General features: G+C 44.3%; 1 long non-coding RNA gene across 1 annotated transcript; it reads right to left on the reverse strand.

Moving 5' to 3' along the window:
* Positions 1–258: 258 nt before the first annotated feature.
* LOC123729279 (uncharacterized) lies at positions 259–22,220 on the reverse strand. The gene is made up of 2 exons (XR_006760990.1): positions 20,467–22,220; positions 259–3,385 (listed from the first exon to the last, which is right to left on the reverse strand). It is a non-coding gene; the product is annotated as an uncharacterized lncRNA (long non-coding RNA).
* Between the last annotated feature and the right edge of the window lie 5,012 nt (positions 22,221–27,232).

The raw sequence follows: 27,232 nt of genomic DNA on the forward strand, positions 1-27,232 counted from the left end.
CATTGGAACACAGGAGTGATGGTTGCTGATAATGGGCCTCTGTACGCTTATGTAGATATTCCATAAAAAAATCAGCCATTTCCAGCCACAATAGTCATTTACAACATTAACAATGTCTACACTGTATTTCGGATCAATTTGATGTTATTTGAATGGATAAAAAATGTGATATTCTTTCAAAAACAAGGACAATACCCCAAACTTTTGAATGGTAGTGTATATCTACTCACAGTTCAAATAATACAAACACAAAGAATGTTGTGTCTCCGTGCAATTCAATTTATTATCACATCAAAATTAACACAGACCACGTGACATACCGTGGAATTACGTAGCATAGCATTTTATAGCATACCAAAACACATACCATACACTTGCAGATCTCAAGCCTCCATAGTTAAAGTGCATGGTTAGGTGTTGGTGTGCTTTGACTGTGCTTTGTGTGATCAGGCTGGGCAGGATGGCATGATGGTGTTGGGTAACCTCTGTCCTGTCACGTCTCTCTACTGTTTGCTTCCCTCTCTCCCTCCATCTGTCGGTCTCTCTCTCTCCCTCGTCTCTGTGTATCCCCTCTTTCTCTCATCTCTGTGTACCCCTCTCTCTCGTCTCTGTGTACCCCTCTCTATCTTTATCCAGTTGGCAGATGAAGTGACTTTAGGGTGGGTAAGGGTGCCCAAGGACAGGGGCACGCCTGAGAGGGCATAGGTGGGGTAAAGCTCAGAGACGATACACACAAACACACTGACAGACACTGACAGACACACACACACACCCTGAAAGACACACCTGCCACGTGTATCCTTGTTAGGTGGAGCAGAGCAGCCAGGATTATGTGTGTATGTCTTTAAGTCGAGCCAGTGAGCCTCGGCTCGGCGCCCCACCGCAATCTCTTAATGTACTCGCAGGCCGATTCCCTCAGAGCGGATCAGGTAGGAGACCTTGGCCTGTGACCTGACACACACAAACACACAGCGGGAGACACACACACACAAACACACAGCGGGAGACACACACACACCCAAACACACAGCGGGACACACACACACACACACAGAGGAATACACACACACAAACAGAGACGCAGACACACAAACACACTACTCTCTAGGTCACAGCCTTGCCCTGACTGCAGTGCTTCTGTTACATGCTCACAGGGGACTGGCAGTGCTTACCAGAGAGGATCAACTTGTGAGAGTGGGATAATCCTGTCTGAGGGATGTGTGTGTGTGTGTGTGTGTGTGTGTGTGTGTGTGTGTGTGTGTGTGTGTGTGTGTGTGTGTGTGTGTGTGTGTGTGTGTGTTGCTCTCTGTGTGTGTGTTGCTCTCTGTCTCTGTGTATGTGTGTGTGTGTGTGTGTGTGTGTGTGTGTGTGTGTGTGTGTGTGTGTGTGTGTGTGTGTGTGTGTGTGTCGCTCTGTCTCTGTGTGTGTGTCGCTTTCTGTCTCTGTGTGTGTGTGAGTTTGTCTCTCTGTACCTCTATGTTTGTGTGTCTTTGTGTGTGTTTTAAGAGGGATGCTAGACAGAAGAGGGGAGAAAGAATGAGAAGAGTGACAAGACAACAAGATAAGGAGATTGAAGCAGATACACTAACAAAGAGATAATAGTACAAAACAAAAAGCTAGCTTACCAAGAGGCCAAAAACAGAGATGGACAAGCTAGACAACAGAGAGAAAATGCATGGAAAGAAGGGGGAAAAGATAAGGACTGCTCGTTGGCCAACTCTTGGCTCCACATGTTCCTAGACTGCAGCGGCCAGGGAATCTGGAACATTCTCTACCTTTGTTCTCATCTGGAGGGGAAGGTTTTTAGAGGGACACGCTCTCATATCCTGTTCTTGCCGACGCCAACACCGCCCTTGAAGTCAGATTTATTGTATGCTGTGTGTGTGTGCGTATGTGGGGGTGTGTAACAAAGAGAGAGGGAGAGAGAGAGAAAGAGAAAGAGAGAGAGAGAAAGAGTCAAATAGAAAGAGTTAGAGAGAGACACACACATAGAAAGTGAGGAGAGAGAGAAAGAGAAGAGAGAGGGAGAGAGAAAGGGAACAGAGAGGGCCTGAGCAGTCATGGTTTGAGACAAACAGCACAGCAAAGTCTAGAACAATGTCACAAATTGCCTTTACCAGCATGTCAGGAGGCTGGTTTTGTCCAGCTGTTTGTCGTATGTCCTTGCCTTGTTCTCCCTCCCTCCTTCTTTCCCTTTCATCCATCCATCTATCCTCCTAACCTTCCCTCCATCTATCCTCCTAACCTTCCCTCGGTCTTTCCTTCTATCCTTTCCCCAATCTATCATACTGTATCGTTCAATCATTCTATGCTTTTACACACTGCTAGCTTTTGAGTAGCCAGTCCATCTACCTTCCTATCCTTCTACTTTTTGTTGTTTTTGAGTAGCATAAGAAATTATTCTAGAGATGTTTTGTTCTGATATACAATGAAGCACCCATGATGCCCCACCATGCAGCTTCAACCCATATAAGGGCAGCAGGCGGGTCCTGGCTGGGGTGTGGAATGTTGGCTGACTCAGCATGTACAGTAGCATCAATGTGCAGTCGTCTTTGTTAATGCCTGAGTAGAATAAAGCAGCCATTTGTGGGGGCAGTTGATGCTGATAGTGTGGTTTAAAAGAGCTCACATTGTACATGAAAGCATACAACTCTGTTGAGTATACATACATAAAACTAAATACAATATAGTGTAAATAGAGCAAAATACAGCACACATATAGTCAAATCTGTCTTCAGTAAGCATACTTCAAGCGTACCTCATACTTTGGGACCATACTTGATATTTAGTAAGCAAACTTCAGACTTAGTAAACATATTTCATAGTTTGTAAGCATTTTTCATACTTGGAGCCTTCATTAGCTCTGTGACATGAGCAGAAGACTTAATGAAAACATTACATTTGAGTGCAGTGGGTTCATGTGTTTTTAACTGAGACCTTTTGTCTTGGATAGCTAGTTATTCTGTTTAGCCTAATCTTCACGTGTGCTGTATTTACCTCTAAATATACTGTACACTGCTACCATTGGCTGCAAAATGGAACATCTGGATGGAGAATTCACTGATCCGATACATGGCATCTGGACACACACACACATTTCTCGAAGGCGTCTGTTGGTCTTCTGTGTGGGATGCAGGAAAGAGCTAACCACAACAGTTCTTCAGCTGGCAGCTTTAGTTGGTACACAAGGACATAAAGCTTGCCAGTGAAGAACTGCTGTGGGTCAGCCAGTGAGCACCCACGCAACATGTACAAACACACACACACACACACACACACACACACACACACACACACACACACACACACACACACACACACACACACACACACACTACGCTACATCTTCTTCATCTTTGGCCATCAGGGTGGGCAGAGGTGGAATCTGTAGAGAGAGAGAGAGAGAGAGAAGAGAGGGTGGAGAGAGAGAAGAGAGGGTGGAGAGAGAGAAGAGAGGGTGGAGAGAGAAAAGAGAGGGTGGAGAGAGAGAAGAGAGGGTGGAGAGAGAAAAGAGAGGGTGGAGAGAGAGAAGAGAGGGTGGAGAGAGAGAAGAGAGGGTGGAGAGAGAGAAGAGAGGGTGGAGAGAGAGAAGAGAGGGTGGAGAGAGAAAAGAGAGGGTGGAGAGAGAGAGGGAAACATTAGAATGTATGTCTGACAGACTGGTGCTACAATACAATATTCAGTACGACATACAGTACCAGTTAAAAGTTTGGACACAACTTCTCATTCCATGGTTTTTCTTTATTTTTACTATTTTCTACATTGTAGAATAATAGTGAAGACATCAAAACTACTTTGGCAGGGCTTTGGTCAAAAGTAGTGCACTGCATCGGGAATAGGGTGCCATTTCGGTCAACACAGAGTTTGCGTTTATTTTAGTCACTACAGTCTTCAACTGTTTCTACAACAAAATATCAAAATTGAAAGATAACATGGTGTCTTATTTACAAGAGAGTGTCACCAAGGACAGAAATGTTCACTTTAATTCATGTCAGATTAATCCCAAAGAACTGCCAGGGGGGCTGTGAAACCTTCAAGAGATACTCATTACAACACATTATCATCAATGATAAAGAATGTAGCTTAGCTGTGCAGCGTTTTTAGCCTTAGCCTAAACAAAAAGTGTTGAAAGTTAGTTACAATGCTAAAACAACTCTTATACTTGAGTGTCCCATCTATGTTGATTTTTTTTATTGTTATAAATAACTTATGTCCTTTAGTAAAACCCATAAAACAACCAACAACAAAAAAACACCCAGAGAACAACTAACTGTAAATATATACCCAGTAAAATAGTAAGACCTACTTAGTTCAGTCAGTGTATGGTTAGCCTTTTCACTGAACATATGAATAAAGTCTAGCCTCACTATGTGCTGTAGTATATGAAAACTATTCTTGTTATGCCATTTTAAATGCCTCTTCCTAGCTGCATATTTTCCGGGCAGCGCAGACAGATTTGTTACAGTTCAAGGACAGGGTTTTGGGCAAAGCTATCCCTTAGCAGTCCAGCGAACCCAACGACTCTGTAAACCCAACGAACCCACCCCTTGTTGCCCTGCTCTGTGCTCCAGTGGAAAGCTCCTGTGTGCGGGCTTCACTTAATAGATCCACACACACACACACACACACACACACACACACACTGCCCACGCACAGCCCACGCACAGCCCACGCACACACGCGACCCAGCCTAGGAAAACTAGCCAGCTCTGCCAAAGCACTGAGTCCCTTTAAATACAGCCGCCTCAGACCCATCCTCGTCCTGAGGCTAGCCAAACACAGGAGCTCTGAGCAGAGAAATGTAGTGGATCTAATGGGTCCATTTTGAATGTGTAATGATTGGAGTGTGTGTGTGTGTGTGTGTGTGTGTGTGTGTGTGTGTGTGTGTGTGTGTGTGTGTGTGTGTGTGTGTGTGTGTAAAACTAGTTCTTCAGGGACACCTGATTGGCGGAATCAGCCTTTGTTTTTTTCAGCGTTAATATTTGCAGATAGATTGTGGCTTATATCAATGTAACTGTCTGCATCATTTCCAATCCACAATACATATATATTTTTTTAAATGTATTATTTTACGCTAACCATACCACTGCTCCCCTAATTGGCGTTTGTTTGCAGACAGAGCTGGACAGAGAAGATTCCTCCAGTGTTCAACAGGAACAATACAGTAGCTAGCTGTCAAGGAGATCCATGCGAGTACTGTTACATAGAAAGTAAGAGAGAGAGAGCGAGAAGGAGAGAGCGAGAGAGAGAGAGAAAGAAGAAGAGAAAGAGAGAAGGAGAGAGAAAGAGAGAGAACAAGCGAAAATGAGGTCAAAAGAGAAAAGGACACAAGAAATTAGAGCGATGGGCTACACTAATCCACTAAAACATTCGAACCAAAGAGAAGTGAGTAGCGCTGAGGGGGAGCTGACCGGTGACTGTCCTAAATCCCTAATGTGACTTGTATAGTGTCCAGAACTAACCAGGGGCTAACTTAACTTCTACCCTACTGTGGAAATGGATAGTATGATACGTAGCTAACATAAGGTAGATATCTAGCTAATGTAATCCAGCTACTGTACCTTTGGGCAAGTATCAGAGTCAAAATTAAACTCAACTTTATTTCTGGATAAAATAACATTCAATGTACTGTCGCTATTATAGCGTAGCTAGAGCATCCTAATGTAGCTAGCAATGTAGGTAGTCAAGATTCAGATGGCAAGGCTTTCACTACTAGCATTATTACCATTTGCCAGCCTCAGAATCTTCTAGTACCATTAGAATGAGGACTAGCATTAGCCAGCCTACTGTCCTGACCTACAGTACAGTAGTGTTTGTTAAAGGACACGGGGCAGTCAGTCAGTGTCCTCCTGCACCTGCAGACTCTCCAGAGAGGCTCTGACAGAGCATAGTACAGCACTCAGCCATCACAACACACCTGCAGACTCTCCAGAGAGGCTCTGACAGAGCATAGTACAGCACTCAGCCATCACAACACACCTGTAGCTCCTGCTGTTACTGACCTCATCTTAAAGTGTGTGCATGTGCTCCCGCATGCATTGACATGGAACATGACGTCATACTTCATGTGGATGTTTAAGTGTGTTTGGGCTGTGTTATTAGTTGCACAGACATGGAGGAGAGCAGTATAGAGAGAGAGAGAGAGAGAAAGAGGGAAAAAGAGAGCGCAATAGAATATTATTCAACCCTTGGTGACAAGGTGCTATGTGCTTTCGTTGACCCCTCTTTCCCCTTCTATGAGACCAGTTCCTCCACAAAGACTAACACATACACAGGTACTGAGAATTATGGATAAGATACGCCTGTATTATGGTCTGATACCAGTAGTTCTCTTCTCGATGCAATTTCACCCCTTAGAATCATAGACACCATGTTAATCATTCTTACATCATCTCTCTCACACACACACACACACCTCTGGAACAGTGTATTCTGCATCAGGACTCTGTACGGGTGTGTGTGTTGTGTATGTACAGTTGAAGTCGGAAGTTTACATACAGTTAGGTTGGAGTCATTAAAACTCGTTTTTCAACCACTCCACAAATTTCTTGTTAACAAACTAAAGTTTTGGCAAGTCGGTTAGGATATATACTTTGTGCACGACACAATTTTTCCAACAATTGTTTACAGACAGATTATTTCACTTATAATTCACTGTATCACAATTCCAGTGGGTCAGAAGTTGACTGTGCCTTTAAACAGCTTGGAAAATTCCAGAAAATTATGTCATGGCTTTAGAGGCTTCTGACTGACATCATTTGAGTCAATTAGAGGTGTACCTGTGGATGCATTTCAAGGCCTACCTTCAAACTCAGTGCCTCTTTGCTTAACATCATGGGAAAATCAAAAGAAATTAGCCAAGACCTCAGAAAAGAAATTGTAGACCTCCACAATTCTGGTTCATCCTTGGGAGCAATTTACAAATGCCTGAAGGTACCACGTTAATCTGTACAAACAATAGCACGATAGTATAAACACCATGGGACCTCACAGCTGTCATACCGCTCAGGAAGGAGATGCATTCTGTCTCCTAGAGATGAACGTACTTTGGTGTGAAAAGTGCAAATCAATCCCAGAACAACAGCAAAGGACCTTGTGAAGATGCTGGAAGAAACAGGTACAGAAGTATCTATATCCACAGTAAAACGAGTCCTATATCGACATAACCTGAAAGGCTGCTCAGGAAGAAGCCACTGCTCCAAAACCGCCATAAAAAGGCCAGACTACAGTTTGCAACTGCACATGGGGACAAAGATCGTACGTTTTGGAGAAATGTCCTCCGGTCTGATGAAACAAAAATAGAACTGCTTGGCCATAATGACCATGGTTATGTTTGGAGGAAAAAGGGGGAGGCTTGCAAGCCAAAGAACACCCTCCCAACCGTGAAGCATGGGGGTGGCAGCATCATGTTGTGGGGGTGCTTTGCTGCAGGAGGGACTGGTGCACTTCACAAAATAGATGTCATCATGAGGCTGGAAAATTATATTGAAGCAACATCTCAAGACATCAGTCAGGAAGTTACAGCTTGTTTGAAAATGGGTGTTCCAAATGGACAATGACTCCAACAAACTTCCACAGTTGTGGCAAAATGGCTTAAGGACAACAAAGTCAAGGTATTGGAGTGGCCATCACAAAGCCCTGATCTCAATCCCATAGAAGATGTGTGGGCAGAACTGAAAAAGTGTGTGCGAGCAAGGAGGCATATTAACCTGATTCAGTTACACCAGCTCTGTCAGGAGGAATGGTCCAAAATTCACCCAACTTATTGTGGAAAGCAAGGTGGAAGGCTAGCCAACACATTTGACCCAAGTTAAACAATTTAAAGGCAATGCTACCAAATACTAATTGAGTGTATGTAAACCTCTGACCCACTGGGAATGTGATGAAAGAAATAAAAGGTGAAATAAATAATTCTCTATTATTATTCTGACATTTCACATTCTTAAAATAAAGTGGTGATACTAACTGACCTAAAACAGGGATTTTTTACTAGGATTAAATGTCAGGAATTGTGATAAATTGAGTCTAAATTTATTTGGCTATGGTGTATGTAAACTTCCGACTTCAACTGTGTGTGTGTGTGTGTGTGTGTGTGTGTGTGTGTGTGTGTGTGTGTGTGTGTGTGTGTGTGTGTGTGTGTGTGTGTGTGTGTGTGTGTGTGTGTGTGTGCGTGTGAAGTGAGTCCCTCTGTGGTCTCTTAATATCATTATTACTCACAGTGATGTCCTGTACTATGCGGAAACACACACACACACTTTATACAACACACATACACTTTATCCAACAGACACTTTATACAATAGACACACTTTCATATTTCACCCCCTCCAGGTTTCCTCCACTTGGGGAGTGCATGGTTGACTGGGTGAGGAGGGGAGTCAGTGACCACTCATCGGAACAACGGCCCTCTGACGTCAAACACTGCTGGACGACCGGTGAAACAACGGCCCTCTGACGTCAAACACTGCTGGACGACCGGTGAAAAGGGCAAGTCATCAAAAGTTGTGTGCGTGTGTGTGTGTGTGTGTGTGTGTGTGTGTGTGTGTGTGTGTGTGTGTGTGTTTAAGGAGGGAATTATATACACATTATATGTTAAATAAATTATAAACACACTGCTGTTCTGTGATCTCCCATAAAAAAAATCACTGCAACACACCGAACACACACACACACACACACACACACACACACACACACACACACACACACACACACACACACACACACACACACACACACACACATACATACACCACCCTCAGGCCCAGGCCGCCATACCACTGTAAATAATGCCCCTCACCACCAACACCTCCCAACCTCTACCTCTCATAAATTGCTTTCAAGTCAATGGGAGATCAATATATTAGTCATTGTCTCTCTCGCCTCCCAGTAGAATTACTAGGAAGAGGAAAGGGACTCTATTTCAACTAAAACCTTTGTCTGCCTCTCTCTATGCCTGACTGTGGATTAACTGTATATTACAGAGGGAGAACCACTCCCCGCTCTTATAGCTCTGTCTGTCTTAACAGCTCTGTCACCAGAACAGAGCCATGCATCAGAGAATACGACACACTCTGGTGGAGATGCTCCTTTCTTGCAAAATGAGAGAGACAGGATGAGAGACAGAGAGAGAGAGCATGAGAGAGACAGGGAGACAAAGAGACAGAGCGAGAGAGAGAATGAGAGAGACAGAAAGAGAGACTGGAAGAGAGAGAATGAGAGAGACAGGAAGAGACAGAGAGAGAGCGAGAATGAGAGAGACAGGAAGAGAGACAGAGAGACAGTGAGAGAGAATGAGAGAGTATGCATGCATAAAATAGAGAGTGCGTGAGACCAGGAGCCACACCCAGTTGTCTGGAGGCATTGGCAGTGCACTCCCCCCCCTCTCTCCTCCCCCCTTCACTCTCTCCCTCCTCCCTCCCTCCCCCCCACGCTCTCTTCTCCCCCTCTCTCTCTCTCCTCCTCCCCCTCACGCTCTCTCCTCCCCCCTCTCTCTCTCTCCTCCTCCCCTCTCTCTCTCCTCCTCCCCCCCTCTCTCTCCCCCCCCTCACGCTCTCTCCTCCCCCCTCACGCCCCCCTCCCTCTCTGTAGTGAATAACAGTGTATGTGGTCTGAGTTATGAACCAGTGTTCTCTTCTCTAACTGACTGCAGGAAGTCATCTCTGAAAGGGAAAACCGCCGAGCCTTCTGGGAATACACACAATCCATTTGGGCTATGAAATGCCAGTTGACAATGCTAACGGAGGAGGAGAGGGGGGCCAGACGAGTCACTGCAACGTGGAAACATCTCTCTGTCTCACGTCACTGTCACTGCAACCGGATGTGTTTTGACATCCCATAGGATTTATATCTTATGTTGCAAATGCCACTCATGTTCAGTTCATTTACAACATTACGGCAGTAATGTGACACCATAGAGATTAGATTGACCCATGGCATGCCAATATAACAACTTCTCATAAATTCAAAGACAATGAATAAATATATATTTGATTTATTATATAAAATGACTCCCCAGAGGGAAATATTACTTAGTATTTTTCGCTCTGTAGTGTAGAGGTTGTCAACTAATGCCTGAAATAAGTGACGCAGAGAAGAGAGAGAGAGGGAGAGAGAGAGAGGAAAAGATGAGAGAGAGATACATAGAGAGGGAGAGCGAGAGCAGAGAGAGAGAGAGAAAGAGAGAGAGAAAGAGAGGAAAAGATAAGAGAGAGATACATAGAGAGGGAGAGAGAGCAGAGAGAGAGGTGAGAAAAAGAAAGGGATGAAAGTGAGAGAAATATAGGGAGTGAGAAGAGCAACAGGACAAAAAAATTGTGAGTAGGCCTTGGAGGCATAAGCAGCAGTGGTGGTGGTCATATGGATCTCTGAGACAGATACACACTTTCCAAACTATCCCATTAGAAATTCACTGCAATATCACACAGGCCTTCAGTGAATTATTCATAAGAGCACCATGCATATGCATCAACCAGGAACCACGTCCACTCACTGCTAACTGAGGAGGAGAGAGTCCGTGTATGTCTCAATGTTCCAATGTGTGTGTACATCCTTTCAATGTGTGCATGTGTGTATGTAGTTGGTTGCTTGCGTGCGCTTACCCACTACACATGTTGTTTCAACATATGTTATAGTGTTTGCATGTTAGTGTGTGTGAATGCGTTTCAGCAAATGCTGTAGACATCTGATCTCAGCTACTGTAAGCGTTGCCATTTTACCAAACCACCTCCGACAACATCAATCTGACAGCAATTATGCTACGGTGAGTCATCTGGTGTGAACACACACACACACACACACACACACACACACACACACACACACACACACACACACACACACACACACACACACACACACACACACACACACACACACACACACACACACACACACACACACACAGCTTGCTTTGAGCTCTTTGCTGTCTGCTTGATAGCACTGATTTCATTCATATGCATCTACACCCCTGAATAGGAAGTGATGATGTAGGAGGAACTGGAAGAAGGGGACAGGAATTAGCACTATGACACGGTTACGTGTTATGAAAGAACACCTGTAACCGGGAAACAACTCAGATTTTGTTGTTAATTAGTTGTTATGGTGTGTGTGTTATGGAGGTAAACAGGAAGTGTGTGTGTCAGGGGGTATCCGGCTCCCAGACGTCAGAGGGACAGAGGCAGACATCCTGCCCCACACACACACACACACACACACACACACACACACACACACACACACACACACACACACACACACACACACACACACACACACACACACACACACACACACACACCGCAACACACACCGCAACACACTCATCCTGTATGACAGCTGTGTATGTGTGTGTGTCATTAGCTGATCATCAAGGCTGTGTGCCTGTCTGTGTCTGTCTATGTATTTGTATGGCATCCCAGGTCATCAGCTTCACACGCACTGATCCTTTTCTTCCTGTAATCTTTCTTTAGTCCTCCTCTTAATTTGAGACCGTTTGCTAAAGCAGGAAAATATTCCTGCAGCAACAGGACATAGGAATTTTTATGGGGATTATAATTCATGGACATTTTTGTAGGGGTTGATACATTTTTCGTAAGAGAAAATGAACGAACGAAGGGGGCTGTAAGGTTATCAACAATGTGTCATGACTAGCTACATCGTTAATGTTGCTCTTCTAAAACCAACAGAGGAATAAGTGTGGAGAGAGAGAGGGAGGAAGAGAGAGAATCAGAGAGAGAAAGAGAGACATTGAGAGGGAGATAGAGAGAGTGAAAGAAAGATTGAGGGAGAGAGAGAGAGAGAGAGAGAGAGAGAACAAGAGAGAGACAGAGAGCCAGGCTAGACCAGTCTAGCCATCGCCCTTCCCTTCCCGGATATAGGAGTGTGTGTGAATAAAAACGTTGTTTCTAGGTCTGCATCTGTGTGTGCCTGTCCGTATGAATGTGTGTGTGTGTGTGTGTGTGTCCTTCCGTGTGTGTATGTGTGTGTGAAGGAGTGTTTCCATCTGTGTGTGTCCGCGTGTGTTCATGTGTGCATGTTCCCCTTCAAGCTCCTCACACTTCCTTACCTTTCCATTCATGTGTGAACTTTGCCATCAGTGCTGAAAATGAAATTCCTTTGGCCACTCGCTTGCAAACAGACAAGCAAGCAAACAAAACAGTTTGATAGAGAGAGAGGGGGAGGGAGAGAGGGAGCGAGAGAGAGAGAGAGCTGGGGGGGGGGGGGAGATTCCATGGCCCTTGTACAATGGAGAGGACTGTGGGGCAAGACGGAAACAGCTCAACCATCTCAGGAATTCTCGTAATCTCCTAACTAATTTCCCTGATTGGAATAGGGGGGAGGAGGTGAGAGGTGGTGGGAGGAAAAGGGGGGAGAATGGGCTGAGAGAGGGAGATAAGGGAGGGAAGGAGAGGGAAAGGAGGGTGAGGGAGGCAGTGGAAGGGGGAGAGAGAGGAGAGAAGGTGTTCTACTTCTTCTTGAATGTGTAATGATGAAAGTAGAGGGAAAGAGAGTAGTAGTCACACCCAAGCTCAAGTACAGGGCAGGGCAGGGGGGAGGGGGGGAGGGGGGGCAGAAGCCCCTTCTTTCAATGGGCTTATAACCCAATGAATTGCAATGGACCCAATGTACACGCACCACACAGCTGTGCTTGTATGACTGGGCTGTAAAATCAAATCAAAAGTCCTACCAGAGGCGAAGGGAGGAGGTCTACGAGGAAGCCTCAACTGGGCCAACAGGGCTGCATGAATTGTGCCCTTTACCATTGTGCCTATCCTTCCATCCATCCTAACCTGTGTGAACTCATAACTTAATACACACATTCAGGGCATGGATCCATTTCCCCATAGGACAGAAGATGTTTGTTTCTTCATAAAGAACAGTGCTCGTCTCACAGTGGTTTGCTTGTCAATGAGAGTTGTTGACTAGTGGTTGACCACGTTTCCAGACACACCTCACCTCACAGACGTGACTGTGGGGATAACAGACTAGACCATAGGACTGTGTGTGTGTGTGTGTGTGTGTGTGTGTGTGTGTGTGTGTGTGTGTGTGTGTGTGTGTGTGTGTGTGTGTGTGTGTGTGTGTGTGTGATCATAAGGTAGGTAGATACTCTAAGTAATGACAGTCTTTGCGGGTTAGTAGGAGATAGTTTAAGTTCCGAGTGGAAATTAAACTATCTGCTCACTGTGTCTCAGTCTTCCAGAATGTTCCCTGCATGGAATATACTCCCAGGCTATCTGTGTATATCTGTGTATGTGGCAGCCTGCAGCTGATGAAATGCTGGACACACACACTTAAATGTCTTTTCACTCTTGCTGTCTCACTCAAGTTACACATACACATGCTCAAATCAGTACACCATCTCTTTCCAACAGGCATAGGCACACGCTTTTTCTCACACACACACACACACACACACACACACACACACACACACACACACACACACACACACACACACACACACACACACACACACACACACACACACACACACACACACACACACACACACACACACACACACACACACACACACACACACACACACACACACACACACACACACACACAGAGAGAGAGAGAGGCTCTTATCCAACCACAGATCACATTGACATTCTTTGTGCGACACTGGCTGCCATAATGCCAAAGTGTTCTGTCTCTCTCCTCCCTGATCAGCTCGCACATACACCAGTTATAGCATTAGTATGTATCTGATAACCTCAATTATTATATGAAGCATGTTCTACATAGTGACAGTTACCACATGAATGTAGTTCCCCTGCCACAGACAACTGAGCAGTAGAAAGAACATCAGACATTATATGGACGTCATTAAAAGGAGCAAAGCAGCTCATTGCTTAGTAATTGCTAACAAATGTACAGTCGTCTTTCAGAGAAAAAAAGTGGTACAGTCGAGAAATCATAGATTTTCTGAGAACTACAGTCTACTAATGTTTCTCACAAGAATATGTTGACTCCTGGAGGTGGAAAAGAGGTCACACATACAGTCCATTCAGAAAGTATTCAGACCCCTTTATTTTTTCCACATTTTGTTACATTACAGCCTTATTCTAAAATGTATTTAAAAAATAAAAAAAATCTACACATAATACCACATAATGTTGCCCCACAGTCCTCTCCATTGTATAAGGGCCATGGAATCCCCCCCCCTAGCTCTCTCTCTCTCTCTCTCTCTCTCTCTCGTGCTCCCTCTCTCCCACCCTCTCTCTCTCTCTCTCTCTCTCTATCAAACTGTTTTGTTTGCTTGCTTGTCTGTTTGCAAGCGAGCGGCCAAAGGAATTTCGTTTTCAGCACTGATGGCAAAGTTCACACATGAATGGAAAGGTAAGGAAGTGTGAGGAGCTTACTTACATAAGTATTCAGACCTTTTGCTATGAGACTGGAAATTAAGCTCAGGTACCTCCTGTTTCCTTTGATCATCCTTGAGATGTTTCTACAACTTGATTGGAGTCCACCTGTGGTAAATTCAGCTGACTGGACATGATTTGGAAAGGCACACACCTGTCTATATAAGGTCCCACAGTTGACAGTGCATGTCAGAGCAAAAACCAAGCCATGAGGTCAAAGGAATTGTCCGTAGAGCTCAGAGACAGGATTGTGTTGAGGCACAGATCTGGGGGAAGGATACCAAAACATTTCTGCAGCATTGAAGGTCCCCAAGAACACAGTGGCCTCCATCATTCTTGAATTTAAGAAGTTTGGAACCACCAAGACTCTTCCTAGAGCTGTCAGCCTGGCAAAACTGAGCAATCAGGGGAGAAGGGCCTTTGGTCAGGGGGGTGACCAAGAACCCGATGGTCACTCTGATAGAGCTCCAGAGGTCCTCTGTGGAGATGGGAGAACCTTCCAGAAGGACAACCATCTCTGCAGCACTCCACCAATCGGGTCTTTATGGTAGAGTGGCCAGACAGAAGCCACTCCTCAGTAAAAGGCACATGACAGCCAGCTTGGAGTTTTCCAAAAGGCGCCTAAAGGACTCTGACCATGAGAAACAAGATTCTCTGGTCTTATGAAACCAAGACTGAACTCTTTGGGGAAAAAAGCATCACGTCTGGAGGAAACCTGGCACCATGCCTGCGGTGAAGCATGGTGGTGACAGTACAGAGAGATCCTTGATGAAAACCTGATCCAGAGCGGCCTGGACCTCAGACTGGGGGTGAAGGTTCACCTTCCAACAGGACAACGACCCTAAGCACACAGCCAAGAAAATGCAGGAGTGGCTTCGGAATAAGTCTCTGAATAGCCTTGAGTGGCCAAGCCAGAGCCCGGAACGAATTTCGAACATCTCTGGATAGACCTACAAAATATTTATGCAGCGATGCTCCAAGTCGAACCTGACAGAGCTTGAGAGGATCTGCAGAGAAGAATGGGAGAAACTCCCCAAATACCAGTGTTCCAAACTTGTAGTGTCATAGTAAGAAGATCGAGGCTGTAATCTCTGCCAAAGATGATTCAACAAAGTACTGAGTAAAGGGTCTGAGTACTAATGTAAATGCAATATTTCCGTTTTATATTTTTAATACATTTGCAAACATCTCTAAAAACCTGTTTTTACTTTGTCATTATGGGGTATTGTGTGTAGATTGATGAGGGAAAGAAACAATTAAATACATTTTAGGATTAGGCTGCAACGTAACAAAATGTGGAAAAAGTGAAGGCGTCTGAATACTTCTGAATGCACTGTATACCATGTAGTTAAATATAATTGTTAATAATTTCTGGGTTGCCTTGGTGTAACTACATAGTAATTACATAGTTATTGCAGAACTCGTTTCAATAACTAGTTGGGCAAAATCTGTGTATTCATCTTTATCGTTGCATATGGAATCTGTCCCAAATGACACCCTATTCCTTTATAGTGCACTACCTTTGACCAGGGCCCATAGGGTCCAGAGATACAACCATGTTAAACAGATGTGTCCACAGCAAGCAGCCATTTTGCAAAATATGCTGAATTTTTTCCCCTAACAGGAGGACTTGCGCTCAACAGGTTTGTTCCTGCAGAATGGATGGATCCCTCTCTCTCTCTCTCTCTCTCTCCCTCTCTCTCTCCCTCTCTCTCTCCTCTCTTTCCGTTGGTCAGCTCTTTGGGCCTAGGGTGCATTCCTGGGATGCCTGGTACATATGGTATAAATTCCATTCAGTCTGCTGAGGCCCCAGACATCCACGCTGTCTGAACACAGAGCACACACACAGACAGCACGCACGCGCAGGCCCCACCTCTTCCAGACCCACCCTGTTCCTCTAACTCTACAGTATCTCGCTCACTGTCTGTCCCCCTCTCTTGCTCGCTAGCTTCCACTCTACCTTTCGCTTTCCACTTTTCCACCTTGTGTGTATGCATACAGTAGGTTGGCCTATGTATGTATGTATGTATGTATGTATGTATGTATGTATGTATGTATGTATGTATCACAGGACGTTGGTGGCACCTTACTTGGGGAGGACGGGCTCCTGGTAACGGCTGGAGTGGAATCAGTGGAATGGTGTCAAACACATGGTTTCTATGTGTTTGATGCCATTACATTTACTCCATTCCAGCCAATATTATAAGCTGTCCTCCCCTCAGCAGCTTCCACTGGTGTGTATGTATGTCTACCTTCCACACCATGTACAACTACTTATAGGGAGACTGAAATTCAGCAAGGCACAATAGCACTGGGTCTTTAACTAGGTCACTTACAGGGCCAGGGATACAGGGCTGTGGGAAAAACAAAACCTGTGGCAGTCCATTTAATCAACAGGAGATTACACAATGACACAGCATCCCTCCTGCCATGTACTCCTTCCATCACAGGGGAAATGGTACCCTATTCCCTATATAGTGCACTATTTTTGACCAGGTGCTCTGGTCAAAAGTAGTGCAATATATAGAGAATAGGATGCCAATTTGGATGCACCCAGGGTTTTCAATATCTGGATGGGACTAGTTCATGCTGAATTGGCACTGCTAAGTTTACTGTTACATACAACTTCTGGGGTTCATTTCCTAGTGCTTGTTTAACATGGAGATTAAATGGAACCAATGGAAGTTAAATTAGTTGAACTGTAAACTGTTAACTGTCAGTCCAGACTTTACCAAGGCACTATGAGGACTAGAGCCAGTCCCAGCCTAAGCCCTGATGAGAGTGGACTAGACCCCAAGGCCGCTAAGAGCACAAGACTCAATCCCAGTCCCAACCCTTAGAGATAAGGGGTCTGAACTCAGCCTTGAGTCACAAGTGAATTGATCCAAGCACCAAATAGGCTGGACTCTTCAAGATAGAGTTGAGGCTAATAGAGAACTGGTCTTGAATATATGGAGTACTGGGATCTCAAATCAACATCTGCTGTATGGGTTTTTAAAGTCTGTCTGTTATTATTGAGATTACAGACTGACCATGTCTGCCTTCCTACACTCAGTCCCACACACAGAGCCCATGTCTGTCTGATACACACCACCACAGCACCTACGAAGTAGAACCCACTCAATGTCTGTCTTCCTACACTCAGTCCCACACACAGAGCCCATGTCTGTCTGATACACACCACCACAGCACCTACGAAGTAGAACCCACTCAATGTCTGTCTTCCTACACTCAGTCCCACACACAGAGCCCATGTCTGTCTGATACACACCACCACAGCACCTACGAAGTAGAACCCACTCAATGTCTGTCTTCCTACACTCAGTCCCACACACAGAGCCCATGTCTGTCTGATACACACCACCACAGCACCTACGAAGTAGAACCCACTCAATGTCTGTCTTCCTACACTCAGTCCCACACACAGAGCCCATGTCTGTCTGATACACACCACCACAGCACCTACGAAGTAGAACCCACTCAATGGCTGTTGCTAACTTCTCAGTATAATGGCATTTCAAAAGAAGGCAACTAACATTGCTTGTGAATTCTCATCTGATCTGGTTCAGAGTGTTTGGAATTTTGTCAAAACTAAAACTATAAAAGTGTTATAAAATAATTATTACCTAGGTATAGTTTTTGGTTACATGGGAATTAATTGAAATAAACCAAGAAAGAACCAATTTACAATTAGAGTGTAAAGTAAAGTGTGTACTCTGATGAGTGATGCAGTGTATACATCTATAGCCATGGGGTGTGGCCCTGTCTGAAACGTGCAATCTCATTCTAGAATGCGCATTTCCACTGCAGTTCCTCACCCACTGGGAATACTCTTGATAGCCCATCAATAACTGTCAATGTGCAATCCAGAACAGCCCAACTATGCTACTCAATAAGAGCTGCATTAGCATGCTAATGTCAAAACTAGAGTAATATTGGCCTCTGGTGTAATTAAACTGTTTTTTTTTTCTTCCAGAGGATAGGATCAATGTAAGTAATCCAATGGTTAAATCCAATTTAACCTGCACTTGAATGTAGGTACTTTTAATGTAAGGTATCCTTAAGTGTCCTGTAAGGTGTGTCAAATGAAATTAATTATTATTTTATTAATAGATCAGAATGGTTTAATACCTTTCATGTGAGGGAGTGGATGATTTCTAGGACTAACGAGAACGTTATGTCTCATACGCACTTACCATACCAATGTGCACACACACACAAACACACACACATATCGTCACAACTTATGCTATGACTACAATAGTTTGACGGGAGTAGGGCAAAGGGAACACAGGACTGCAGAGAAAGACCTTGAATTACAATTATTCTTCTCTTTCATCATATCCTCCCTCTCCCAATCTCTCTCAATCCCTCTGTTCATGTACGCCCATACAATCCGTCTGTCGGTCTGTCTGCCTGCCTGATTGCCTGCCGTCCAGCCGTCCGTCCACCTGGCCTGCCAGTCTGCCTATCCGGCCAGCCAGCAGGGCTGTCTTTCTGTCTGTCTGTCGTTCTGTGTGTCATTCTGGGGAGCGGCTCTGTGGAAATCTGTTTTAATCTAATCCAGTCATGTGGAGATAAAGACACCGCTCGCTAACCACACACACACACACAGCCAGGTCAGTGTGACGTGGCTAGACAATCAGGACACAGAACAAATACAGCCAGATATGGAAAGATGCTATGTTGTTTACGGTCTTGAGGGTTTGTCTCTGTAGCTGTAAATAAAAAGGTCCCTTTTATGAAGACTTTGATGTGATCCATTGGATTTAGTAATAAGAATCTTATCTGGGTTGTGGTCCATTCCTTTTTAATTCAATTAGATTGTGAGCTACACCCCCTCCCTACATAAAGCCACAGCCCCTCGTCATCACCCAATCAATGTTATCTCGTGTGATTTACAACTGAGGTATCACAGGTAGGTTAAATCAGACCTCACTGTAACCGTTCCTATGGAGGCACCCATTTCAGATCCTCCAAGTAGGTCTTAGTGCAGCATTCATTCATACAGAATCATTTCATTGTCCATTAGATGGACAATGGAGTCCCTCAGATAGAGAGACAGTAGGCTACATGTCATGTACGTTAAACCATGTACGTTCAACTGTCCTCCAGTTACACCATTGAACCATCTGAGGTTAGCTGCCACTGACATCATTTCCATGTAATTCTCTAAAAATGGTTCAAGGACTAAGTGTTAAAATGTGGCATTCAGATAATCTGGATGTAGCCAATCGAGTATGGCCTGTGGCTGTTAGTTTTGCTAGGCTACATGTTACACAATTAATTTCCAAACAGCTGATAATTGCTGTCTAAGCGTTCTCTGGTGGGGGGGGGGGGGAGTGGCCCTGAGGAACTTGGGAGGCTGAGGTCTTGCTTTCGTCACAAAACAGTCTTTCACTCTCCAGAGACATCAAACTAGAAGGTGTATGGGATGGGAAACCATCTTGGAACTCATCCAAGTAGCCTGCCTGGTCAATTTATTTTCAGCCAGCCTGGGCCTTAAGAATTCATCCACCCCCAGTGAATAAGGATGAAGCATCAAAGTCACACCCGAGAAGAGACGAGTCACTGCCCAACAGAAATGGATAAGAATTCACCATTCCATTCCGCAGGCTGTTTGCCTAAGAGGCTTCAGGGAAAGGATGAATCCAACGAGGTCTTGACTGAAATTCAGAATAAATCGATTGTCTGGTGGTGGTAGAATGGAATAGTGCTCGGGATATTAAGTGTGCAAGGGAGCATTGTTGAATGAAATTGATAGGCTTTCAGGATTTGAGGAATTTCAGGTGCTTTAAACAGTTATTGAGTCAATAAAAGATGACACAGTGCCAAATCTTTAGAGTGGCGTACAGCTTTCTTTGATGAGCTGTCACATTTTAACAAACAGCTCTCCTCTGAGTGTTGAAATCCTCAAACTGTGATTGCATAAGCATGAGTTGGAGAGCTTGTAAATACTTGTTCCTATACTTACATAATCCCTGCCACAAAATTCCGCTGAAAAATAAGTAAATAATGGAAGTTCATTTAAAAGAGCAAGGCCTATCATAGACTACTTATTTTATTCAATAATGAGGTTAGACTGTTCATATCTTACCTTGATCAAAGGAAGGGAGACTGATTGGAGCTTGAATGAAGATCCTGCAGCTTGATCTTTAGGGGGTTGCCAGCCAGTTTATATGGAGGTTACAGGCTCTCTCCACTTAAAGCAGGGCCTATGGCTACACACTTGGCAACGTAAAGTTAGAGAGAGGAAAACGGGAAACAAGAAACTTCTGGGGAAAATTGTGATCCACATCCATGTTTCGCTGTAAAGGGTGGGGCCTTGAGGCATTCGCTCCACAATTCTCTCCTTTAAATCGAATTAAAGCAAATTACAGTGAGTTACTGTAACTAAATAATGAAAAGATATGAGTAAGGTTAAATTCATCATGTCTTTAGTCTACCCTACTACTAAATACTAAAAGTTAATAAGTCAAACATCAGATCTATGAATAGGTATTTTAACGCGTTTTTACAGTACAGGAATGATCTTGATATTTTACATATATTTTTTTAAAGTTTTAAATATGACCGAATCTTATTCTGGCCCCTTTGGCCCCATTCTTCTTCACAAGTAGGCTAATTGATGGGCACGCCCGTAGGCTCTATAGGCCACGAATGCGCGCAACAGAAGTGTCCATAATCCAATCCATTTAACGTTTAGCCTATATGAGATGGCCTTTGAAATAACTCATAAATCTAATATTCAATTCACAGCTGTACTGAATGAAGTGATATGGTAATTAATGCACCGCCTACAGACCAGCGGACTACATATAGTCCAAATGGAACTGCAAGTCAACTATTTGATTACATAATTTGTAACATTCAATTTGCTTCATTAGTAACAGTTATGGCAATATTCTCAGTAGGCATATAGTCATCGGGGTTCATTTGACGCGCTATTTTATCTTTTAATTGCAGCCTATCTGGATTACTGTATTATATTCAGTTAAGGTTATTCCACACTCATAAAGACATTTAAACGTTTTTAAATTAATATTGACGCACTTACTTTTTTCTGTAGGTTAGACTAACTTCTTTCCTCGGTGGGACTCAAAATGGCAGTAGACTAGTTACAAGTATCGCCATTGATCATAAAGGAAAAAAATCTAAAGATGTTTCTTTTTAAATCGATTATCGTGCGAGAATAGCTCTATATCACCGAGTAGGCCTACTCCCCCACAGGTCCGTTGATTTACCTTTCATATGTAGAATGCGATACTACCGTAAAGTTGCCACATCCATTTCAAAACATTATACAGCGAATTAACCTACACGATTATTAAATACTTGTTATAATCATCCAAATAATAGCAGAATAGACTCCATCCGTAATGTTTAGAATAATGCATATTATCCTTGTCGAGGTGGCACTCTAGGTCGTATAATCGAATGGTTCCTTTTTCAAATGCGCCATTAATGTTGAAAATCGATCAGCTAGGCTACTTCTCACTGTAAATATGTCAAGCTTTATTATTATAAGCATTTAGTTCAGAGGAAAGCCTTGAAGAAGAAAAAACGTTTTGAAGACAGCCACACCTTAACTCTCTCAATCAAATCTGACAGTTCTAGTAATGGACGAAACGCATCTATTATAGCTCTAGTTTAAAATGCACGTACAACTATTCAGCTACCACTCTTGTATCTATTAGGACGCGCTACATTGTAACTTAATCCGTAAAAACGAAGATACCGCCCCAGTTTCACTTCCCAGTTTCCTAGCGGTTCCCCAAACAGCAAGTTGCTCTATCGCCGCGTCTTGGTTCTTTCTAGTCCAACTCCCTTCAAACCGGCTTCTCACTGCGATCAGCTGGCGGCGCAGTGACGCCAATAGAAACAGCTGGCCAATCAAACTCCAACGTCAAAGAACACTGACGACTCCCACCGCTTATGCACCCTGATTGACAGGTGCTCTCACAAATGTTGAGGGGGATGACTATGGGCAGGGAGGCGTGAACAAGAAATGCCTACCAATAAGAGTGGCATACAGGAGAGGCGTTTTACCAATAGTTAGGGTTGTGTAAAGTAGTCGAGTACTGTGAACTTTTCTAGTTAAAACAGGTTTCATTCAAAATCTAGAACAGGACTCTGTGTGTGTTGCAAGGAGGTTACAGCATCTCTAGTAGTAGGCTATACAAGATTGTTTCTTTCCTCTTCTCTCATTTAGACATAATTGCACAGGAGGAGAGGAGAGGAGAAAGGAGAGAGGAGGAGAAGTGAGAGGTGGAGAGGAGATGAGAAAGGAGAGAGGAGGAGGAGAGAAGGAGAAGAAAGAGGTGGGGAGGAGATGAGAAAGGAGTAAAGAGGATTGAGCTGTTGTTCTGATATTGCATTATTACATTATTACATTGTAATAACACAAAACTGTGGTAATGTTCTCAAAGTGTCAAGGGAAGAAGTATCTCTGTTGTCGACATCACTCCTGAATAATGACTCTGTGTGCGTCGCAGATACTGTAGCACCCTATTCCCTACATAGTGCATTAGGCCTACTTTTGTGCACTCTATAGAGAATAGGGTTCCATTTGGGACATAGACTCTGTCTATATCACAGATGTTTCTCCAATGTGAATAAAATAGATGCATCCCCTAAAGGATGTCTGCTAAGTACATTTGCTGTATTACGTAACAAAGAAAGGCATTCCTTTGCCATAGCTGTCCTACGTCACCCTTAAATAGACAGCCCTGTTTGTCATTGTATGTCTTCATCCCTATATCATCTATGCTGAGGCCGATAAGTAATCAATATCTGTACTTCTACTCCTTATTGTGCTATTCCACTCAGGAAGAAAAACAGGAAAACGTCACCCCAATAAACCCAGTCACCCCAATTAACCCAGTCACTCCAATAACATCTCTTAGCATATACAGTGTTTTTGTAAATATGCTCCAGAGGTTGTGAGAGTAGTACGAGGCAGTGGGGCTCCATTACCAAACAGGCCATTGCCCATCTTGTGGACGGAAACCTTAATTAATGGCTTGCTGAAATCACAGAAATTTCACTTTTGGATGAGAGCGCTTGCTTCTCAAAGGGAAAAACAGTGGAATTCTACATTTCAAACTTTCCATTCCCTCAGCATTCACTTGTCAATTATATCACGCAGCAACCCAAAAGTACAAAAAATAATATGATGAAAAAATATCTGATTATTATATCATAGATTATCATATAAACTCAGCAAAAAAAGAAATGTCCCTTTTACAGAACCCTGTCTTTCAAAGATAATTCTTAAAATCCAAATAACGCCACAGTTCTTCATTGTAAAGGGTTTAAACACTGTTTCCCATGCTTGTTCAATGAACCATAAACAATTAATGAACATGTCGTTAAGACACTAACAGCTTACAGACGGTAGGCAATTAAGGTCACAGTTATGAAAACTTAGGACACTAAAGAGGCCTTTCTACTGACTCTGAAAAACACCAAAAGAAAAATGCCCAGGGTCCCTGCTCATCTGCGAGAATGTGCCTTAGGCATGCTGCAAGGAGGCATGAGGACTGCAGATGTGGCCAGGGCAATAAATTGTAATGTCCGTACTGTGAGACGCCTAAGACAGCGCTACAGGGAGACAGGACGGACAACTGATCATCCTCGCAGTGGCAGACCACGTGTAACAACACCTGCACAGGATCGGTACATCCGAACTTCACACATGTGGGACAGATACAGGTTGGCAACAACAACTGCCTGAGTTACACCAGGAACGCACAATCCCTCCATCAGTGCTCAGACTGTCCGCAATAGGCTGAGAGAGGCTGGACTGAGGGCTTGTAGGCCTGTTGTAAGTCAGGTCCTCACCAGACATCACCGACAACAACGTTGCCTATGGGCACAAACCCACCGTCGCTGGACCAGACAGGACTGGCAAAAAGTGCTCTTCACTGACGAGTCGCGGCTTTGTCTCACCACGGGTGATGGCCGGATTCGCGTCTATCGTCAAAGGAATGAGCGTTACACTGAGGCCTGTACTCTGGAGCGGGATCGATTTGGAGGTGGAGGGTCCGTCATGGTCTGGGGCGGTGTGTCACAGCATCATCGGACTGAGCTTGTTGTCATTGCAGGCAATCTCAATGCTGTGCGTTACAGGGAAGACATCCTCCTCCCTCATGTGGTACCCTTCCTGCAGGCTCATCCTGACATGACCTTCCAGCATGACAATGCCACCAGCCATACTGCTCGTTCTGTGCGTGATTTCCTGCAAGACAGGAATGTCAGTGTTCTGCCATGGCCAGCGAAGAGCCCGGATCTCAATCCCATTGAGCATGTCTGGGACCTGTTGGATCGGCGGGTGAGAGCTAGGGCCATTTCCCCCAGAAATGTCCGGGAACTTGCAGGTGCCTTGGTGGAAGAGTGGGGTAACATCTCACAGCAAGAACTGGCAAATCTGGTGCAGTCCATGAGGAGAAGATGCACTGCAGTACTTAATGCAGCTGGTGGCCACACCAGATACTGACTTACTTTTGATTTTGGCTGATGATACATAATTGAAGATATCTAACATCTCCTCAACCCTTAGCATGCATGGGGAGAGGCATAACGTGAGTTTATTTTCTACATCGTGAATTTTTTATAAAGATTTCTCTGAGAGAGTGAGAGAGCGAAAGAGAGAGAGAATGTGTGTGTATACTTGTGCGAGTGTGAGCATGATGCTTGAGGTTGTATAAGTGTGTTCGTGTGCCTACGTGCGTGTGTACATCCATGTGTGTGCATGCCTGCTTGCATGTGTAAGAGTGTGTGTGTTTGTGTCTTGGGGGCTGGAATCAGAATAAGGCAGTAGTTTAAACAGCCTTATATCACCCTTTTCAGGTTCGCTGCAGAGTTGCCTTGCAGTCAGATGACAGGCACTGGCCTGTCAACCCCTTTCTTGTTGCACATATCAAAAAGGCAGTAATATGAGAAGCAAGGCATCAGCCTCAGCACAGTGACACAGCTTTTATTCCTTAGCCTCAGTTAGGTGGATGATTTGCAAAGCAGGACTGGAATGAGCTGTGTGTGTGTGTGAGTGTGTGTGTGTGTGTGTGTGTGTGTGTGTGTGTGTGTGTGTGTGTGTGTGTGTGTGTGTGTGTGTGTGTGTGTGTGTGTGTGTGTGTGTGTGTGTGTGTGTGTGTGTGTGTGTGTGTGTGTGTGTGTGTGTGTGTGTGTGTGTGTGTGTGTGTGTGTGTGTGTGTGTGTGCATGTATGTGCGTGTGTGCGTTTTATGTGCGTGTATAGCAGGGCAGGAATGCGCTACAGGCACCATTCGTTCAGGAAATAAATCCCACTTCCTCCCAGCAGTGGTTGGTCCCTGTGGGGCTTAGACTAAAGAGTGACCTGGGCAGGGTGCTTCCACACACACACACACACACACACACACACACACACACACACACACACACACACACACACACACACACACACACACACACACACACACACACACACACACACACACACACACACACACACACACACACACACACGATAACATCCAGTGAGCTGCCTGGGAAGAAGCCTGCTGTGGAATCTTCTCGTTACAGGCTCTGGTCAAAAGTAGTGCACTATGTAGGGAATAGGGTGCCATTTAGGAAACAGACATGGTCAGAACAGGGTGTCCCATTTCCAAATCCCTCCGCATCTCACACTCCTACACACATATTCTTGCGGTGCAGTGGATTGCACCAACTGCTACCCATAGAGCGCTGTAGTCTAGGAATAATATCCTGGCCTGGAAGCTCACATCTAACCTAAATAACTTATGATCCATTGAAATTCATGGGCCTTACATTAAATGCACTAATTGTAAGTCACTCTGGATGAGAGCATCTGCTAAATGGCCAAAATGTTTAGTTTTAAGATAGCTAGGTGAGACAACAACACATCACAGCCTTGTAGTTTAGGAATACCCTGGAAGCTAAACTAAGCTAAGTTAACCACTGGCTTGAATAACTTGGGATCCTTTGGATCCGCATTGAGATTCAGGGGACTTGGAGTCTAGGAATAGCATGGAAGCTAAGCTAAGCTAACCACTAGCTAGCTTGAATAAGTCATGAACCTGCATGTGCCACATTGAAATTCATGGACCTGGTTGATTTCTCTCTTCAGAGATGCTCCTCTCTTGTGTGTTGTTACCTCATGCATGCTAGCTATGTGCTGTGACGCTGGCTCCATGATTGGAGACAGGAGGCACGAGGCAGGAACAACAGAGCTAGTTTAGACACTGCAGGCGCTGAATAGAAGAAGACTGGAAGAAAACTGTGAGGATATTGTTAACTTCTTCGCCCTCAAACAATTATGCTATGTGAGTGTGATGATCGTTCCACACCATGTCTCCAAAATTCAGTAAATACGTTGCTTTGTTGGACCACAATGCTGTTTTGTGTAACTGGACATCTAATGAGGAAGTATGACTATGTATGTCCATCTTATTGACAAGTCATCTCTTTCTCTCCATCTCTCTGTCTCCCAGACACTGTTGCCTGCCCCGTCACCTTCCATTAGGATTCTAGTGGTGATTCCATTGAACCGCCTCCAACTTGGCTGAGTTTCTTCCTTATACAGTCATTGGCTGAGTCACCATACTGAATAAAGCATGACATGGTCCTGGTCTTCTCTTATGAGAGTTTTATATCATAGTCAGTGGGGGGATTCCTGCTGTGTTATGCTGTATGACATGAACCATATTCTGTGGGATGGAAACGTTGCATTAGAGCTTCCTATGTGGCTGTATGTGTCCTTAATAAGCTCTCAAAGCTCAGCTCAGGAACATAGCAGCCTTTAACTCTGACTGCACCAGCTTAATATAGTACATCCAGGCTGTGGATACTGTACTAGGAGCTGCT

Source organism: Salmo salar, chromosome ssa20, assembly GCF_905237065.1.
Source record: "Salmo salar chromosome ssa20, Ssal_v3.1, whole genome shotgun sequence".
NCBI classification, from domain to species: domain Eukaryota; kingdom Metazoa; phylum Chordata; class Actinopteri; order Salmoniformes; family Salmonidae; genus Salmo; species Salmo salar.